Source organism: Podarcis liolepis, assembly GCF_965112155.1.
Source record: "Podarcis liolepis genome assembly, chromosome: 3".
Classification (NCBI taxonomy): domain Eukaryota; kingdom Metazoa; phylum Chordata; class Lepidosauria; order Squamata; family Lacertidae; genus Podarcis; species Podarcis liolepis.
In genome coordinates this window covers 101,647,175-101,656,650 of record NC_139557.1, presented here as the reverse complement: position 1 = coordinate 101,656,650, position 9,476 = coordinate 101,647,175, and the positions used below count along the sequence as shown (strand labels likewise).

The 9,476-nt window shown below is 40.5% G+C and overlaps 1 long non-coding RNA gene across 1 annotated transcript in view; it reads right to left on the bottom strand.

Moving 5' to 3' along the window:
• Nucleotides 1-2,218: 2,218 nt before the first annotated feature.
• The window catches only part of LOC310702848, a 33,333-nt gene continuing 26,075 nt past the window's right edge, over nucleotides 2,219-9,476 (bottom strand). Inside the window, exon 3 of the long non-coding RNA XR_014523694.1 lies at nucleotides 2,219-2,426. This is a non-coding gene — a long non-coding RNA (uncharacterized lncRNA). The remainder of the gene's footprint in view (nucleotides 2,427-9,476) is intronic.

Here is a 9,476-nt window from a genome sequence, read left to right as displayed (position 1 = left end):
GAACAGTTGTGGACCACAGGTATGACATTTACGGCATGTAATGCCCTAAGAGAGAATATTATGAAAATGATTTACAGGTGGTACATGACACCAGTCAAGCTTGCAAAAATCTACCATTTGCCCGATAATAAATGTTGGAAATGTAAAGAAACTGAAGGTACATTCTCTCACCTTTGGTGGACGTGCCCAAGGATTAAGGCTTTCTGGGAGATGATATATAGTGAAATGAAAAAGGTATTTAAATATACCTTCTTGAAGAAACCAGAGGCCTTTCTCCTGGGCATGGTCGGCCAATTGGTGCCAAAGAAGGATAGAACTTTCTTTATGTACGCCACAACAGCAGCAAGAATACTTATTGCAAAGTATTGGAAGACACAAGATCTACCCACCCTGGAAGAATGGCAGATGAAGGTGATGGACTATATGGAACTGGCAGAAATGACTGGCAGAATCCGAGACCAGGGAGAAGAGTCGGTGGAAGAAGATTGGAAAAAGTTTAAAGACTATTTACAGAAATATTGTAAAATTTATGAATGTTAAACTGATGTTGGATAGAAACTAAGTGGTTTATAGCTGTAATGTTATAAGGGAATATGAGAAAACGAACTATTAATAGGTAAAAATCCAATGCTAAAATATTTTAAGAGTGAAGATCAGGATAAACAAAGAGGGGAGGGATTTGCTGAACCAACAAACTGAACTGGAATACAGAAAAGGGAGGCGTGAGGAGGTTCGGGAAATAAGCAAATGAAAGCTAAGTTATTGAAAGATTGAATTGTTTTTAACTATTTTTATTTTGTATTTTTTTTTCTATTTTGTAATATTTTGGAAACCTTAATAAATATCTTTTTTTAAAAAAAGAACTTGGTGTGGAGTGTGTTGGGGGTTTTTTGTTCTTGTTTTTGGTAATGTACAATAGTAAAGGTAAAGGGACCCCTGACCATTAGGTCTAGTCGTGACCGACTCTGGGGTTGCGGCGCTCATCTCGCTTTATTGGCCAAGGGAGCCGGCGTACAGCTTCAGGGTCATGTGGCCAGCATGACTAAATTGCTTCTGGTGAACCAGAGCAGTGCACGGAAACGCCGTTTACCTTCCCGCCAGAGCGGTACCTATTTATCTACTTGCACTTTGACGTGCTTTCGAACTGCTAGGTTGGCAGGAGCAGGGACCGAGCAACAGGAGCTCACCCCGTCGCGGGGATTCGAACCATCGACCTTCTGATCGGCAGGTCCTAGACTCTGTGGTTTAACCCACAGCACCACCTGCGTCCCTAATGTACAATGTACTTATAATGTACTTATAATGTACAATATAAGTAAACAAATTTAAAGTTACGAAATTTTAATCCATGTGAAAAATACAAATTAAATTATTACGTGAGCTGGGATTGAAGGGGGCATGGACTGAAAAAAAGTTGAGAAACACTGTAGTAAATGAAACATCTCCCACCAGCAGCCAAATCTAGGTTCTTGTCCCAATGACCATTCAGTTTATTCATGTCCCAGAAAGTGGAGAACCAAGGATGTCTATCAAGCCTGTGGCATATAGTTGTTAATGACTTGTTTGGGTTCACAAGCCCTGCTATTACAGAATTAATTGATTTGTTTATTTCCCAGATCACTAGATTACTGATGATTTGGTTAGACTGACTGATTAGTTCATTAAGATATACTTCCTAGTTTGTGGCTGCTAATGACAGTCCAGGAAGAATTAAAAGCCTGTCTTTTGTTCCTGCCTTTTCAGGAAGGAACATCTGTTGTTACTGCTGACAGTAATACCCTGTGTCTAGCAAATGGAGACAGCCTTCTCATCCCAGAACAGACTGTGTAAATACACAACAGTATGTGAGGTGGGCCACCTTTTGCAAATGGCCACCTCCTCTCACTCAGATTATTGGTGCATTGCTGCTCCTTCTGCTTTCTATTCATGGAACATTCATATACCATATTTTTTGCTCTATAAGATGCACCAGACCACAAGGCGCACTTAGTGGTCTGAAACCCAAGCTCCTCATGTTTCAAGCGTTCCTAAATGATTGACTTTGCAGAATACAGTGAGCAAAAATCTCCCCTTTCACGCTGATTCGGCTGCTATTGTATATTGCAGCCAAAATAGTCCTGGCCATTTTGAACCCACTTACCCCCCTCTGTCTTGAACCATTACACCACAGAATATAGCATATTTGAAAGAAAGGAAAACACAAGAAGGGTTGACAAGCTGAGGGGGAACAAAATAAATGTTTATTATTTTAGGAAGGCAGAATCTTGAGGTGACTCTCGTCCTGTTTTAAAAGTTTGCATTGCAGAAATCAGAATCATCGCAGCATTTGATTTCCAGATGGATACCATCTTGATTAGGAGAAGGCATATCACAGTTCACCAAATCCTTCATTCCACAATCGAGTATTTTATCTCTAAACTCCCCATCTGAGACAACGTGTGAAGAGGAAGAAAGAGGAAAAGAGAAAAGAGTGAAGATATGTATCATTCTAATCCTCAGTCACCACAATGATTAACTGGAATTCACACAAAATATCCAAAGTGCTCTCCATTAAAAAACCTGGTAATACTGATGGCTGAAAGAATAGATACACAAGGGCTGAATCTAGACATATATATATATATATAAACATTTTAGGAAAACGTGTTGTAAACTTTATAATGGGAAATCACGTTGGAGAAAGATGGGACTCCACAGTGCCATCCAGTGTCACAGTGTTATAATGCATATAAAATTCTTTTTCTTTACTAATGCAGCTGAGTCTGGGGAAACAAAGCTATTCTGAATACAGGTACACATGTCTCTCTCCACCTTCTTCTACAGCCCCTAAATCTGCTCTAGAATGTAGAGAGAAACACACAAACAAGTTTAGGAAGCATATATGGGAAGGAGTGGAATGGAGTATTGTGTGGTACCCACATGCGTACTGCGGGATATTGCAGTGAAGCATAAGTATGCATGGAGGGTTTGAGACCAGAGAGCTGTGTTTTATAGAATTGGGCCATACACCCTCTTTTCTGGTGATGTAAGTATCTTATTTGTCCTTCTTTTAATTATTTCAATGTGCTGGGGAGGGTGACAATAAATGTTCTGCACGGGGTACCACCTGACCTTGATACGCCACTGGGTGATGGGGGAAATAAGACCTTCTCTTCCTTTCTACACTCACACTCTCTTCAACTATGCAACAGTCAGGAAAGAAATGTCTGAGCTTATTGCATACAAGCTCAGACTGCATGCTTGAAGCTATGCTTCTGACAAAGGCATTTCCATGAATTATTCCCCACTGCTGTATCACTAAGCTGAAAAAAATGGAAAATAAGCAGAAGGGGAATGTGGACCATGGAGCCCAAACAAGGCACAACCTTTGCAGCTGTTTCTTACCTTCGTGGGTGGTGATGCTAACACAGGTTCCTCTATCATCAACTTCACATGTTTGTTCATTGCATGGTACTCCTGGTATCATAATTAGGCATTTTGTACAGAGGCGAGCATCTGCTCCAAAAGACAAAACCAAAATGTTGTGAATAATGGAGGGTTGCTTTGATTGATGGATTATATTTCTATGCCGCTTTTCATTCAAAGGAACCCCAAAGTGTCTTAGAAACAATGAATGACATTAGGGTAATAAAGCATCAGAAATACAACAGAAATCACATAGAATAATTAACGAGATTTTTAAAAAGTAATAGCCAAATGGTCATGGAATTTCCCTAAGCAGCTGTAAAATATTAAATGGAGAAATGGAGACATGGAGAAAGAGAAAGCCCCCAGACCACTTCTGTGTTACGATATGAGAGCATGCTTGTAAAGCTGGGTGGATTTTTCATGGCTTGTTCTTTAAAGAATTGACCCCAAATGGGATTAAAAGGAGTTGGCAGAGGATGGAAAAACATTGAGCCATCAACCCTTAGCTCTGAGATGAACCTCTCTTAGGCCTGCCAACCTGCACTTAAGCTGCCTCCCTTGGCTGACAGTGCTTTTCCCAGCTCTCAAAAAGAACATACCTCCAGGTGTGAGGAACAGGAAAACACAGATTGCAAGAAGTACTTGACTTGGGATGGACATCTTGGTATCAAAAGGTGTGTTCTCCAGCAGAGCTCCAAATCACAGAGGAATAGATGTGGACCTTCACTAGATTCCTCCAGGGTGGAGAAGCTTCTTCCTTTGATCCTTTTAACAACAGCCTAGAGATCATGGTGTCCTCAGAAAGGGACTATAAAGATAAATGGGTGGGCCATAACATCATGAACTGGCCACTCATCACAGAACAAAAATCCCAATTTAAGTAAGGACTTGAAGTGTGGGTGGAACAGATTCTTTGATGTCAGGGCTTCAATGGCCTCTGCAAGTCTCCACTGGCACACCTGCTGCTTTTAGGACCAAATAAAAGCAGGCCAAATTCAAAAATATCATCAATGCTTGCCCAACAATAAATGGACAATGGTTTTAATGTTTAATTCAACCTTTAGGTGTTGAATGGTCTCTTTAAATTTGACGGTTCATTATTGTTCCACAAGATGTGTATGTCTCTTCTTTTCTTTTCTTTTTTGAATTCTTTTTATTAGTTTCTATTAACCAAACAAAAACAAACAAAGACAAAACAAAAACACGACAAGAAACAAGAGAAACAATAATTAACAACATAAGAATAATTGACTTCCCTCCAATTCGGTTTTGGACTATGTAACATAAAGTTTTCTTTCTGCAGTTTCGTTTTATAGCATCTGCACGTCGCAGGATTTATATTGAACCTACTGTGATTTTTAAGTTTCTTACATCTGCTTCAATATATGTTATAAATTTATTCCAATCATTAATAAACTTTGTACCTTTTTGGTTTCTGATTTTTTGTGTCATTTTTGCCAATTCTACGTATTCAAATAATTTAGTTTGCCAATATTTAACAGTTGGGATATTTGGTGTCTTCCAATTTTGTGCTATCAATATTCTGGCGGCTACTGTTGCATATTGAAATAATATCTGATCTTCTTTCTTAATTTCGTCTCCAATTACCCCCAAAAGGAAGGCTTCGGGTTTTTTGACAAAGGTGTATTTAAATATTTTTTTTAATTCATTATAAATAAGTTCCCAAAACTTTTTGATTTCTTCACAAGTCCACCACATATGGTAGAAATTGCCTTCCTTGATTTTGCATTTCCAACATGCTTTATCTCCAGTCTTACACATTTTTTCCAATTTTACAGGTGTGATGTACCATCGGTACATCATTTTCTCTAAGTGCAACACAAGCTGTGAATTTCATTCCTTTATTCCAAAGCCTCGCCCAACTGTCATATTCTAAATTATATCCAAAGTCTATCGCCCATTTTACCATAACTTCTTTTATCTCTTCATCTTTGGTATCCCATTCTAGCAACTGGATATACATTTTGGATAAAAGTTTGGATTTACCTTCTAATATTTCTACCTGATATCTGGATTTTTTTTTCATTCATCCCTATCTTTTTATCTTCAATCCACAGAGCATTAATTTGATGAAATTGCAGCTAGCCTGTTAATTTATTTCTTAACTCTTCATATGTTCTGATTTTCCATCCTTTTTCTGTTCTTACCAGAAGATAATAATAATAAATAAATTAATAATAATAATAATAATAATAATATAATAATAATAATAATAATAATAATAATAATAATAAAATAATAATAATAATAATAATAATAATAAATTTTATTTATATCCCGCCCTCCCCAGCCGAAGCCGGGCTCAGGGCGGCTAAGAACACTAAAATAGTGCAACATTATAAAAACATCATAAGAATTAATTAAAATCAAAATTGATGGCAACCATAAACTAAAGTATTGTAAAGATTGCCAAAGGAGGGAGTCAGGCTGCGCCCTGACCAAAGGCCTGGTGGAACAGCTCTGTCTTGCAGGCCCTGCGGAAAGATGTCAAGATCTTCATAGGTCCATCTTTCACCTTCTATATATTTTTTTAATTGTTAAAATATCAATTAGTGATAACCACCAGGGGGTGTTTCTTTCAAGCAATTTTTTTATTTTTCTCCCATACCTCGAGCAGTGGTCCTCTAATGATGTGGTTAGAGAATCCTTTATGCACCTTTTCCTTGTTGTGCCGCAGATATGCGTGCCATCCAAATCTGATGTTAAAGCCTTCTAAACCCAGCAAATCTGTGTTCCTTAAAACAACCCACTCTTTGATCCAACAAAGACACGAGGCTTCATAATATAGTCTCAGTACACTGGTGGTTGGGTTGGTGGATGGGGCATGTTTACTGATATATTAAGTCTAAAAGGAGTTTTTGTTTTTGTTATTAAAACCTAGCTAAAGTTATTTTGTGTTCCTTGTAATGTGTTGGCTCCCCAGCAAGCTCTCTGCAGCGCAACTAGTCTGCAAATAGCCAACATTAGGACCAAATAAATGCAGGGCAAAATCAGAAATGTCATCAATGCTTGCCCAACAATAAATGGACAATGGTTTTAATGTTTCTAATTTGATATAATAAATCTGTAGAAATGACAATATAAACACCGCAAAGCCATACTTACCTCACAACCTTATGCATGCCCATTCAAAAATAAATTCTTTAGCCTCACTAATATAGAAAAGATGGGAGTGACAATCTTACAGCAGATTTTGATAGCCAAGATGTGTAAATAAGCAGCAGAGTCCTGACGTTCCTGAAAGACTAAATGCATTTCCCCACTCCCAAAGAAGAAGAAAGTGTTATAGGATATCCTTTCAACGTCTTTTGTTTTATTTTGTATTGAAGAGACTTCGTCCACTCAGTCAGTAAACCTACACCCACTTACCAAGGAGTAAGCTCCACTGAACTCAGCAGAGTTCACTTTTGAGTAGACCCATACAGGATCACCTTTTTCAGGTTTCATTCAAGGAACAAGAGATGAGTCGTATAATGTTCATGGTAACGTCCAGAATATCTAGTAATACTTTATTTAGAATTCCAGATTTTGGTTTTGAGTGCAAAATTAAGAATGTAAGAAGAGCTTGCTGGAACTGGCAACTAATTTGGATGGCTTTCAGTGCCATTTGGACCGAGTCAGGTGCCTGAGCCTGCCCTGGCTCCAGATGCGGGGATTATCTTGTTGCCTTCAGCTGGGCCATCACTTACAGCTGCTCCACTACCGGTTTGGTCAGGGGAGGCTGAGGCAGCCCCTGGGTCTAGTAACACACCGACGTCTCCCTGGCTGCAGAGACTGAGGTCTAAGAGAAGGAGAGACCTGAGTACTTGCAGGAGGAGTGCTCACCTTCGAGCGCAACAGGGAGGTGAGTCGCTGGGGGATCAGGGCCGGCCGTTACCCCAACAAAGATAAAAGACTGTCAGACCCCGCCCCAGGTTGCAGGAGCAACATTGCTGTATGCCAGATCCTGTACCTGTCCTTGCCTGGTTTCCTGCCTTGACCCTGTCGGACTGACTCCTAGCAGAACCTTTAGATTCTGGACTGGACCTGGACCAAGGTTCTTGTGTTACCCCCAGGCCCAGCACAATTACTTCCAAATATCATTAAAATAATGAATTGTTGTGGAATTCTGGAAAACTGAATTTAGGAATCAAGAAATGAGACAGAATCCAAAATTAACAAATGTGTCAGTTGTCATAGTGCTTCTCTCCCATGACATGTGTGTATAAGCTGCCTGCCTCTTCTTAGTCAATGTGTGTGGCCACTGGCATGAACCCCTTGCACCTTCAGAATTTCCCTGGAGTTGAAAAAGAGGCTCCATCTCTGCACTAATATATTTCCCCTTTAAATGTTGACATGGCAAGCTTGGACATGGCAATTCTTGGAAACAGAATTGACACAGTCATCAGCCTTCACCCTCCTGCAAAGAATAAAAATTATATACTGTTTCTCTTTAGCTTGTCATCCTTTCTTGGTTTTTTCTTTTCTTTCAAGCATGATATATGCAGTGGTGTAATAGTCCAAGATAGTGGGGGGGGGGGTTAAGGGGGTTCAAATTAATCCGTGCTATTTCAGCTGCAGTATCCTAAGGTACAGTAAAGGTAAAGAGACCCCTGACAGTTAAGTCCAGTTGCGAACGACTCTGGGGTTGCGGCGCTCATCTCGCTTTACAGGCCGAGGGAGCCGGTGTTTGTCCTCTCCGCAGACAGTTTTTCCAGGTCATGTGGCCAGCATCACTAAGCCGCTTCTGGCACAGACGAACACCGACACCAGAGCAGCAGACGGAAACGTTGTTTACCTTCCTTCCAGAGCGGTACTTATTAATCTACTTGCACTTGTTGGCATGCTTTTGAACTGCTAGGTTGGCAAGAGCTGGGACAGAGCAACGGGAGCTCACCCCATTGCAGGGATTCAAACCGCCGACCTTTTGATTGGCAAACCCAAGGCTCAGTGGTTTAGACCACAATGCCACCCATAGTATCCTAGAACAGCCCAATCAGCATGTGTCAGGGAATGGTCTGAATCACAGGATTGGGGAATGCATTCTCAGGCAGATGAGATCCTCTTTGAAGAGGAGCTGGAGGAGTGGGAAGATTCGTGCCCCTTGTCTCCAGCAGTTTCAGAAGCAGGGAGAGACACAGACACAGAGCATCTTAGACAGGAGTTGCCAAGCTACGAGATAATGGAAGGAAAAACAGAAGGGAAGGAACAGCCAGCAGAGACATCATTAGAGAGTAAGGGAGACCCTCCCTCCCCCAAAACTAGGAGGTCTGTCCGTATTAGAGAACAAAGAATGCAGAGAGGAGGAACTTCTTGTTGACGCCCGCGATGTTGTGGGGGATGGAAAGGGGAGGATTCATAGTAGCTAACTTCGCTCCTTGTGGAGGGATATGGATTTTTGCTTGCAACCAGATGACTGAATAAAAAGGACTATAAAATAGAAAGTGCTTGTTAATTCTTGTCTTTGAACTCACTGAAGGGAGGGGAGGACTCTCCATGCCTTATAGCATGAAAGGGGAGGTTTTTGGCCAGAAACTGAAATGAAACAGTCATCAGCCTATGACCTTGTGAGTTTTTCATTTCATCATTTGCCTTTTATGTATGTGCTTTCTTGGCCAGCGGATGCATTTGCTCTGGTACACTTCCTACAGTGTACTGAAATTATATGGAGGCAGGCAGGAGTTGGGACATTGCTATCTGAGTTCAGCCAGATGGAACTATACTGTGTACCTTAAGTACAATGTGCAATTGCATTCTCTCTTTATGGGTTTCTTATGTGTCCTGAATGCATTTCTAATGGGCAGGAGCTTTGTGTACCAATTTGTCAGGAACACTTTCTCTGGCAATCACGCTTTGAGAGCTGCTTCCGATTACCAGTTGCTGAAAATAACTGGAGGGAAGAAGACCCTGGTGCTTGGGTCCTTCAAGCCAGTTTCCCAGAGGCATCTGGCTGACTCTTATGAGAACAGAATGCTGGACTGAATTGGTCATTGGCCTGATCCAGCAGGCTCTTCTCATCTTCTTAATTTTGCACTCAAAACCAAATGCTGAAATTCTAAATAAAGTAT